At 40.1% G+C, this 10,000-nt stretch overlaps 1 long non-coding RNA gene across 1 annotated transcript in view; it reads right to left on the reverse strand.

Moving 5' to 3' along the window:
* Window positions 1-5,232: 5,232 nt before the first annotated feature.
* LOC135106463 (uncharacterized) overlaps window positions 5,233-10,000 on the reverse strand; it is a 9,739-nt gene continuing 4,971 nt past the window's right edge. Inside the window, exon 2 of the long non-coding RNA XR_010271320.1 lies at window positions 5,233-5,675. This is a non-coding gene — a long non-coding RNA (uncharacterized LOC135106463). The remainder of the gene's footprint in view (window positions 5,676-10,000) is intronic.

The following is a 10,000-nucleotide window of genomic DNA, read 5'->3' on the forward strand; positions in this document are numbered from 1 at the left end:
ACATCCCTCACTCTCTCTCGCCCGAAACTTTCTAGACCTTGGTTCAACTCAGCGCGTTTTCGTACTATACATGATAGAGAGGTAGCCCACAAAAAGTGCTTGAGGCCTCCATTACCTGAATCTCATGCACTTTATATTTCTACACGGAATCTTGCCAAGTCTGTTATCTAACTAGCCAAAACTCGTTCATCGAAAGGAAATGTCAAAATCTTTCTAGATCCAACTACCCTCTTGACTTCTGGCACCTAGACAAATTTATCTCTATTAACTTGGCTTCTTCATCTTTTCCTCCTTTGTTTCAGCCAGATGGCACCACTGCCATCTCACCTATCTCTAAAGCTGAACTCTTTGTTCCTTTTAGCCTCCTATTATTCTCTGAAACTGTGCCTCTGTGCTTGCACCTTGCCTGGTCAAACTCTTCCAACGCTGTCCATCAACATCTACATTTCCTTCTTGCTGGGAGTTTGCCTATATTCAATCTGTTGCTAAAAAGGGCGACTGATGTAATCCCTGAAAATACCATCCTATTGTTTTAATTTCCTGCCTCTCTAAGGTTTTCCAGTCTATCCTCAACTGGAAGATTATTAAACACCTATTATTTCGCAACCTTCTATTTGATCGTCAGTATGGGTTCCGTCGAGGCCGCTCTACTGGTGATCTTCTGGCTTTCCTTAGTGAGTCTTGGTCATCCTCTTTTAGGAATTTTAGTGAAACTTTGCTGTTCCCTTAAATATATCAAAAGCTTTTGATAGGGTCTGGCACAAGGCTTTGATTTTTAAACTACGCTCCTACGGCTTCCATCCTTCTCTCTCCAAGTTCATTTCAAATTTCGTTTCTGACCATTCTATTGCTGCTGTGGTAGATGGTCACTGTTCGAAATCTATTAAGAGTGGTGTTCGTCAGGGTTCTGTCTTCTCACCTACTTTCTTCCTATTGTTCATCAATGAGCTGCTAAGCCAAACTTCATGTCCTATCCATTTCTACGCTAGTGATAACACCCTGCAGTTTTCCATATCCTTTCATAGACGTCCAACCTCCCAGGAATTAAAGAGCTCACGTAAGCCATAAAACGTTTGACTTCAAATTTCTCTTTTTTTTTTTTTTTTATTGGAGCAGAGCAAACTTGATATTGTTCAATGCCTCAAAAACTCAATTCCTGCATCTACCAACTCGACACAACCTTCCAGACAACTATCCCCTCTTCTTTAGTGACTCAACTCTCCCCCTCTTCTACATTGAACATCCTAGGTTCGTCGTTTACTAAACTGAAACTCCATATATCATCTCTAGCTAAAACAGCTATGAAGTTAGGCGTTCAGAGTCATCTCTGCTGTTTTTCTTATCCGTCAATATTTGATGATCGTTTCTGACCTATTTTTTGGGCACTTTTTTTTTTTCATGTAAGGGACACTGGCTAAGGGCAACAAAAATCCAATAAAAAAAAATGCCCACTGAAATGCCAGTCCCATAAAAGGGTCAAAGCAGTAGTCAAAAATTGATAGATACGTATCTTGAAACCTCCCTCTTGAAGGAATTCATGTCATAGGTAGGTGGAAATACAGAAGCAGGCAGGGAGTTCCAGAGTTTACCAGAGAAAGGGATGAATGATTGAGAATACTGGTTAACTCGTGCATTAGAGAGGTGGACAGAATAGAGGTGAGAGAAAGAAGAAAGTCTTGTGCAGCGAGGCCGCTGGAGGATAGAAGGCATGCAGTTAGCAAGATCAGAAGAGCAGTTAGCATGAAAATAGCGGTAGAAAATAGCTAGAGATGCAACATTGCGGCGGTGAGAGAGAGGCTGAAGACAGTCAGTTAGAGGAGAGGAGTTGATGAGAAGAAAAGCTTTTGATTCCACCCTGTCTAGAAGAGCAGTATGAGTGGAACCTCCCCCAGACATGTGTAGCATACTCCATACATGGACGGATAAGGCCCTTGTACAGAGTTAGCAGCTGGGGGGGGGGTGAGAAAAACTGGCGGAGACGTCTCAGAACACCTAACTTCATAGAAGCTGTTTTAGCTAGAGATGAGATGTGAAGTTTCCAGTTTAGATTATAAGTAAAGGACAGACCGAGGATGTTCAGTGTAGAAGAGGGGGACAGTTGAGTGTCTTTGAAGAAGAGGGCATAGTTGTCTGAAAGGTTGTGTCGAGTTGATAGATGGAGGAATTGAGTTTTTGAGGCATTGAACAATACCAAGTTTGCTCTGCCCCAATCAGAAATTTTAGAAAGATCAGAAGTCAAGCGTTCTGTGGCTTCCCTGCGTGAAATGTATACCTCCTGAAGAGTTGGACGTCTATGAAAAGACGTGGAAAAGTGCAGGGTGGTACCATCAGCGTAGGAGTGGATAGGACAAGAAGTTTGGTTTAGAAGATCATTAATGAATAATAAGAAGAGAGTGGGTGACAGGACAGAATCCTGAGGAACACCACTGTTAATAGATTTAGAACAGTGACCGTCTACCACAGCAGCAATAGAACGGTCAGAAAGGAAACTTGAGATGAAGTTACAGAGAGAAGGATAGAAACCGTAGGAGGGTAGTTTGGAAATCAAAGCTTTGTGCCAGACTCTATCAAAAACTTTTGATATGTCCAAGGCAACAGCAAAAGTTTCACCAAAATCTCTAAAAGGGGATGACCAAGACTCAGTAAGGAAAGCCAGAAGATCACCAGTAGAGCGGCCTTGACGGAACCCATACTGGCGATCAGATAGAAGGTTGTGAAGTGATAGATGTTTAAGAATCTTCCTGTTGAGGATAGATTCAAAAACTTTAGATAGGCAGGAAATTAAAGCAATAGGACGGTAGTATAAGGGATTAGAACGGTCACCCTTTTTAGGAACAGGCTGAATGTAGGCAAACTTCCAGTAAGAAGGAAAGGTAAATGTTGACAGATAGAGCTGAAAGAGTTTGACCAGGCAAGGTGCAAGCACGGAGGCACAGTTTCGGAGAACAATAGAAGGGACCCCATCAGGTCCATAAGCCTTCCGAGGGTTTAGGCCAGCGAGGGCATGGGAAACATCATTGCAAAGAATATTAATAGGCAGCATGAAGTAGTCAGAGGGTGGAGGAGAGGGAGGAACAAGCCCAGAATCGTTCAAGGTAGAATTTTTAGCAAAGGTTTGAGCGAAGAGTTCAGCTTTAGAAATAGATGTGATAGCAGTGGTGCCATCTGGTTGAAATAAAGGAGGGAAAAAGAAGAAGCAAAGTTATTGGAGATATTTTTTGGCTAGATGCCAGAAGTCATGAGGTGAGTTAGATCTTGAAAGGTTTTGACACTTTCTGTTAATGAAGGAGTTTTTGGCTAGTTGGAGAACAAACTTGGCATGGTTCCGGGCAGAAATATAAAGTGCATGAGATTCTGGTGATGGAAAGCTTAAGTACCTTTTGTGGGCCACATTTCTATCCTGTATTAGCACGAGAACAAGCTGTGTTAAACCAAGGTTTGGAAGGTTTAGGTCGAGAAAAAGAGTGAGGAATGTACGCCTCCATGCCAGACACTATCACCTCTGTTATGCGCTCAGCACACAAAGACGGGTCTCTGACACGGAAACAGTAGTCATTCCAAGGAAGATCAGCAAAATACTTCCTCATGTCCCCCCAACTAGCAGAGGCAAAACGCCAGAGGCACCTTCGCTTAGGGGGATCCTGAGGAAGGATTGGAGCGATAGGACAAGATACAGATATGAGATTGTGATCGGAGGAGCACAACGGAGAAGAAAGGGTGACAGCATAAGCAGAAGGATTAGAGGTCAGGAAAAGGTTAAGAATGTTGGGCGTATCTCCAAGACGGTCAGGAATACGAGTAGGGTGCTGCACCAATTGCTCTAGGTCGTGGAGGGTAGTAAAGTTGAAAGCTAGTTCACCAGGATGGTCAGTGAAGGGAGAGGAAAGCCAAAGCTGGTGGTGAACATTTAAGTCTCCAAGAATGGAGATCTCTGCAAAAGGGAAGAGGGTCAGAATGTGCTCCACTATAAGAATTTCTTATAGTCAGAGGAGTTAGGTGAGAGGTATACAGCACAGATAAATTTAGTTTGAGAGTGACTCTGTAGTCGTAGCCAGATGGTGGAAAACTCGGAAGATTCAAGAGCGTGGGCACGAGAGCAGGTTAAGTAATTGCGCACATAAACGCAACATCCAGCTTTGGATCGAAAATGAGGATAGAGAAAGTAGGAGGGAACAGAAAAGGGGCTACTGTCAGTTGCCTCAGACACCTGAGTTTCAGTGAGGAAAAGAAGATGAGCTTTAGAAGAGGAGAGGTGGTGTTCTACAGATTGAAAATTAGATCTTAGACCGCGAATGTTGCAGAAGTTCATGAAGAAAAAGTTGAGGGGGGTGCCAAGACACTTAGGGTCGTCGACAGAAAGGCAGTCCGACCTGAGGACATTTATAGTCCCCTCCCCAGATGGTGCCTCAGTGGGCCTTTTTTTTTTTTTTTTTTTTTTTTTTTTTGTGTGTGTGTGTGTGTGTGTGTGTGTGTGTGTGTGTGTGTGTGTGTGTGTGTGTGTGTGTGTTTGTGTTGTCCTTTGGTGGTGCCCCTCTTACACAGAAGAAAAATACTACTACTACTACTACTACTACTACTACTACTACTGGTAGTAGTAGTAGTAGTAGTAGTAGTAGGACGATAAAATTTCTTTTCATACAGTGCTGGAAAGGAAGCACAGGAAGATTAATAAAGAATAATATCCGTAAAAGCAGTAGCAGTAGTAATATAAATTAAGTGGAAAAAAATGGCGAAATTAAGTACAGAATATTTATCTTCTAGTCTGATTTTTAGTAGAAGTAATAGTAGTAGTAGTATTAGTAGTAGTAGTAGTAGTAGTAGGAGGAGGAGGAGGAGGAGGAGGAGGAGGAGGAGGAGATGCATGAGGACGGTAACAGTTTTATTAATACGGCGAAGGAAACACGGAAGGCTTTATACAGATGAAGGATGCAGCCCGGAGTGTCTTAATGTGTGCCGCGCCTCAATGCTGGCGGCGGCGGGAGTATATCAGTGCACGCTGCGCTGTAAATAAGTTATCCCAAGTGATGCTCGGTTGCTTAGAGGGGGAAAAAAGTTGGAATGTCATGTAATATACCCTTCAGGGAGTAGCATATTGAGCGAACTTTATTTCCTTCTATTTCTATATTTCTCCTATTTTCGTGTCCTTGGCCAGATTCCTTGACACATAAAAGGAGACGTGATTATGTAAATAACTATACAAATATACTATAACAAAGGAAAATGATTCACAGATTAAATTCAATAGATTTATTTGAACAGTGTATTCCTCTTATACAATCCGCAAATCACTTACACTTTCGTACTCTATTTTCCCTTTCGTTCTCTACATTTTTCCCCCTAGATCAAAATTTGATCATAATTTTCACATCCTTCTTCAGTGTACGTCTGTTGGTATTTTATCGTTTACGTTCCGTTGTGCCTGTGTTTTCGTCATAGTTGTGTCTTCCCCTTTAGTCTGCAAGCTCCCGGGTGTGTATTTCCTTTAGTAATCACGTGAAATGTTACGCAGAGGTCGTCTCACGTGGTGGGTTGTGCCGCTAAGCTCTCACGTGGGAGCGGCGGCAGCGGCGGCGATGACACACTCCTTAAGCGTCACGAAGCAGAAGTGGATTTGATGTCTGGAAAAGGAAGAGGAGGAGGAGGAGGAGGAGGAGGAGAGCGCTGCAGGGAACGTTCTGGAAAAGGGAAAAATGCTGTTGGAATTATAAAACTTATTTGATGAGAGAGAGAGAGAGAGAGAGAGAGAGAGAGAGAGAGAGAGAGAGAGAGAGAGAGAGAGAGAGAGATTACAGTGAGCATGTTCGACCGCGTGTCTCTAGTCATGCGTAATCCAACACTTCCAATTGTGGCTCGTGTCTGTACGAGAGTACGAAAGAGAGAGAGAGAGAGAGAGAGAGAGAGAGAGAGAGAGAGAGAGAGAGAGAGAAAGGGGGTCGAGTCTTGGCCACCAGTCACTGCCATGTAAACAAACACCAAAGTTAGCAGGAGACTCAGCTCGATTCTCTGTAAACAAACAAGTGAAAGTGGACTCTATATACTCGTATACCTGAGGGGAGGGTTACATTGGTATTTTTATTGACATTTTCTTCCCATTTTTTTTTTTTTTTCAGGTTCTTGTACTCATTGATCTGTGTTATTTCATTTAGTTTTCTGTTTTTATTTCAACTTTTTTCGATTTTTTTTTTTATTGTAGTGATCATCTTTTTGTAGTTTTCCTTGCATCATGGGGGAGGAAATTCAAAGTTTTCGTTATGTATTAATGACTCAATCTCATCTTCGTATTTCTTAGATTTTTTTTTTCTTTCTCCTTTCCTTTCTCTTGCCAACATTTTTATTTTCATTCATATTTCTGCTTTTTCTTTCATGCTTTGACACAATCGCGGGTCATTGTCGTTCCTACATACTGTTAATCTTTCATTCATTCTTTCCTTTGTCTTTCTTTCCTTCTTTTTTTTTATTTATTTTTGTATCCCTTTTGTACAACATTGTTAAGTCATTTATTTTAAAGTACAGTAATGTTTTTTTTTTTTCTTTTTTACCGTTATCATTTTATTTGTTTATTTATCGATTTATTTATCTTACATATATCGTCTCTTATCATCATCATCATCATCCTTATTATTTTCCTCGTTGGTGGCTGGAGGGAACGGTAGGTGGGAGGGACCGTCGCATTTAATATCGTGTCACTTTACAGTAACATAGTAATCCCATACAGCTTCATAAAGCCAAATAGATCTACTACGTGTACCGCATATTTTTTTCCTTTATGCTTCTCCTCTGAATAATCTTCCTGACCCTTACAAAGATCAAAGCAATTCCGCATTTTCTCTCACACACAGTCGCGATAAGAAGTCATGTCCGGGAACTCTTAGATTTACGTCGCCAGATAGACATTAGTTAGTACCACAACATCTTTCAAAACATTGTTGTTATCGACGCATCAACCTATCTTCTCACACACAAGTATAGTCACGATTAAAAGTAATGTTACAAGTCTCTCATTACTTCATCAGGTAGAGGTATCATTTTCTATGGAGACTAAATTCACGAGTATACCTGTGACATCTCAGACTTCCCGCGTATCCTCTTCACCGTGTGCGCGCCACGTGACAAGTACGGGTATTCATTCCTCTTCCCGACCCTATCTCCCTCCCCTTGTCTTCCTCCTGCTCTTCCCCCCTCTCTCTCACTCCGCCGCGCGTCTCTCCTCACCTCTCCCTCCCTCTGTCTCGCCCTCCGTCACGCCCTTCCCTCGAGTTACTTCCTCGATGTGGCAAAGCACGTGGTAGGGACGAAGGAATGCATAGCAGAGGTGAAAGGGAACGTGTGTGTGTGTGTGTGTGTTCGATTGGGTGGGTGGGTGTGAGAGAGGTGGATGGGTAAATCTGGGTGGAAGGAGTTGGTTGGTAAGTAAAAACGAAATAGGTCAGGGAATGAGAGAGAGAGAGAGAGAGAGAGAGAGAGAGAGAGAGAGAGAGAGAGAGAGAGAGAGAGAGAGAGAGAAATGGATTCAGGGGAAGTTGTATAACATACCAAAAAAAAAAAAAAAAAAACTGAGAGCGCTAAGCTGGATAAAGACTTGAAAGGAAGACTTGAGCACGTGGAGAGAAACGCGGCAATATGAATCGGTGAGAGAGAGAGAGAGAGAGAGAGAGAGAGAGTGTGTGTGTGTGTGTGTGTGTGTGTGTGTGTGTGTGTGTGTGTGTGTGTGTGTGTGTGTGTGTGTGTGTGTGTGTAATAATAATAATAATAATAATAATAATAATAATAATAATAATAATAATAATAATAATAAACGGTTTATTATTTAGGCAGTTAACAAACTGAAAATGTACATAGGGGGTGGGGGAAATACTTAACATTAATCCTAAGTAAGTCTAGTGTGTGTGTGTGTGTGTGTGTGTGTGTGTGTGTGTGTGTGTGTGTGAATCGGAGGAACTGACTGTGTGTGTGTGTGTGCGCGCGCGCGCGCGCGCGTGTGTGTGTGTGTGTGTGTGTGTGTGTGTGTGTGTGTGTGTGTGTGTGTGTGTGTGTGTGTGTGTGTGTGTGTGTGAATTGAATTGAATTGAATTGAATTGAATTTATTGAGTAAGCTCAGACTTTATATAAAAGTATGGAGCACAGCTCTCCAGCAAAAGAATACAAACACGATAAATTATATACAGAATTTGCATATTACATATGAAAAAATACATACAAATGAAATACACTGTAAGCAATGGCAAAAAATGAATAAAAAAAATGTGTATACATATATAATGATACATACTATTACTAATTAAGAAATTATAAAAACTATTGACCTGTTTTGCACATTATTTATCTAAACATGCGTAGCACCATCCTCAAAAATAAAGATAATTTTTTCATCACACTTGAACTTGTATTTTGCATGAACAAAACATATTTGAATTGTGTTGGCCTGTTTATGTAATAATTTGGTATATACATGTTACGTAACCTAACAATTTCCACATCCATACATTTAAAAAGAACATGAAATTCATCTCCTACTACCTCAACATTAGACTTGTTACATACACTATCTTCTCTACTGACACCTTGATACCTACCAACATTTACAGGAAGTCTATTATTACAAGTTCTAAATTTAGTCACTAATAGTCTGTCACCCTTTGTTAACTTTTCTAAATACTGTTCTCTGCCAAAATCTGTCTTAAACGCCCTATAATTGCTACTTAAAGATTTTGTTTCTAAATTATGATGCCAAGTTACAAACCACTGATCTTTCAATCTCTGTTCCATAGCTTCCTTCACCCATCTTAAATTAGGAACATCTTGCAACAACCACATACCAGACATTCCAGTCATTACAAATATTTTTTATACAAGCTAACCATGGAGAAATATAAAGCCCTAACCTATCCGGCTGCAATAGACATTGGTACATTACATAACAAAATTTAGTATCTTTACCTGAAAATAGCCTAGACCAATAACATATATATATTTTTTTTTTTCTTTATATAAATATCAAGTGGAAATACACCCAGTTCACCATACACCATGTCATTACAAGTATTCTTATGAACACCCAAAACCCATTTTAAAAATTTCATGTACGAGTACATATACTCTAACTCCCTAGCAATATGGTAACCCCAAATTTCAGATGCATAAGTCAATATAGGTAATACTGTGGCGGTAAATAATTCGAGTTGTATATCCACTGGCAAGTCAAACTTCCTACACTTACTTATTAATGAGTACATTGCTCTTGTGACTGTCTCTTTTAGCTCCAGCTCACCTTTGCGAAACCTCCCATTATAATTTCATAACAGTCCAAGATACTTATACTCTGTCACTACTTCATTTTTTTCACCACCAAATTCAAATTCATAGTTAGTTAAATCTTGTCTTCCCCTACTAAACACTACTACTTTTGTTTGGTTACAATTTAGCTTCAATTTCCATTCATTACAATATAAATTCAGAGCAACCAGTGCCTGCTTCATTCCATCATCACTGTCACACAAAATAACTGTCATCTGCATACATAATAACAAATAGTTTAAGATTCTTGTTTAAGAAATCATCACCAAAATTTACATAACTGCAATTATATTCAATTAATTTACTCTCAATATCATTCACATAAAAAGCAAAAAGCAACGGTGATAAATTTTCCCCCTGTCTTACCCCTACATTGCAAACAAAGGTGTCTGAAATCTCCTGGTTAAGCATGACACATGACCTGATATTAGTGTACATATTTCTGATTACATTTGGAATTTTCCCTTGCACCTTTTCCTTCACAAGCTTGCAACATAAATCTTCACGCCATACCATATCAAAGGCTTTCTTGTAATCAACAAATAAACAAAATAGCTTTCTCTTCTTCCAGTTAAATAAATCAATTACACATTTCAACAAAAATATATGATCCAGAGTGGAGTCTGAAGCCTGCTTGTGTTTCATTAATGATAGATAAGGTGTTTGAATAATCATTAAGTCTTTCATTAAGTATGGAAGTGAACAG

This window comes from Scylla paramamosain, chromosome 13 (genome assembly GCF_035594125.1).
Source record: "Scylla paramamosain isolate STU-SP2022 chromosome 13, ASM3559412v1, whole genome shotgun sequence".
NCBI classification, from domain to species: Eukaryota; Metazoa; Arthropoda; class Malacostraca; order Decapoda; family Portunidae; genus Scylla; species Scylla paramamosain.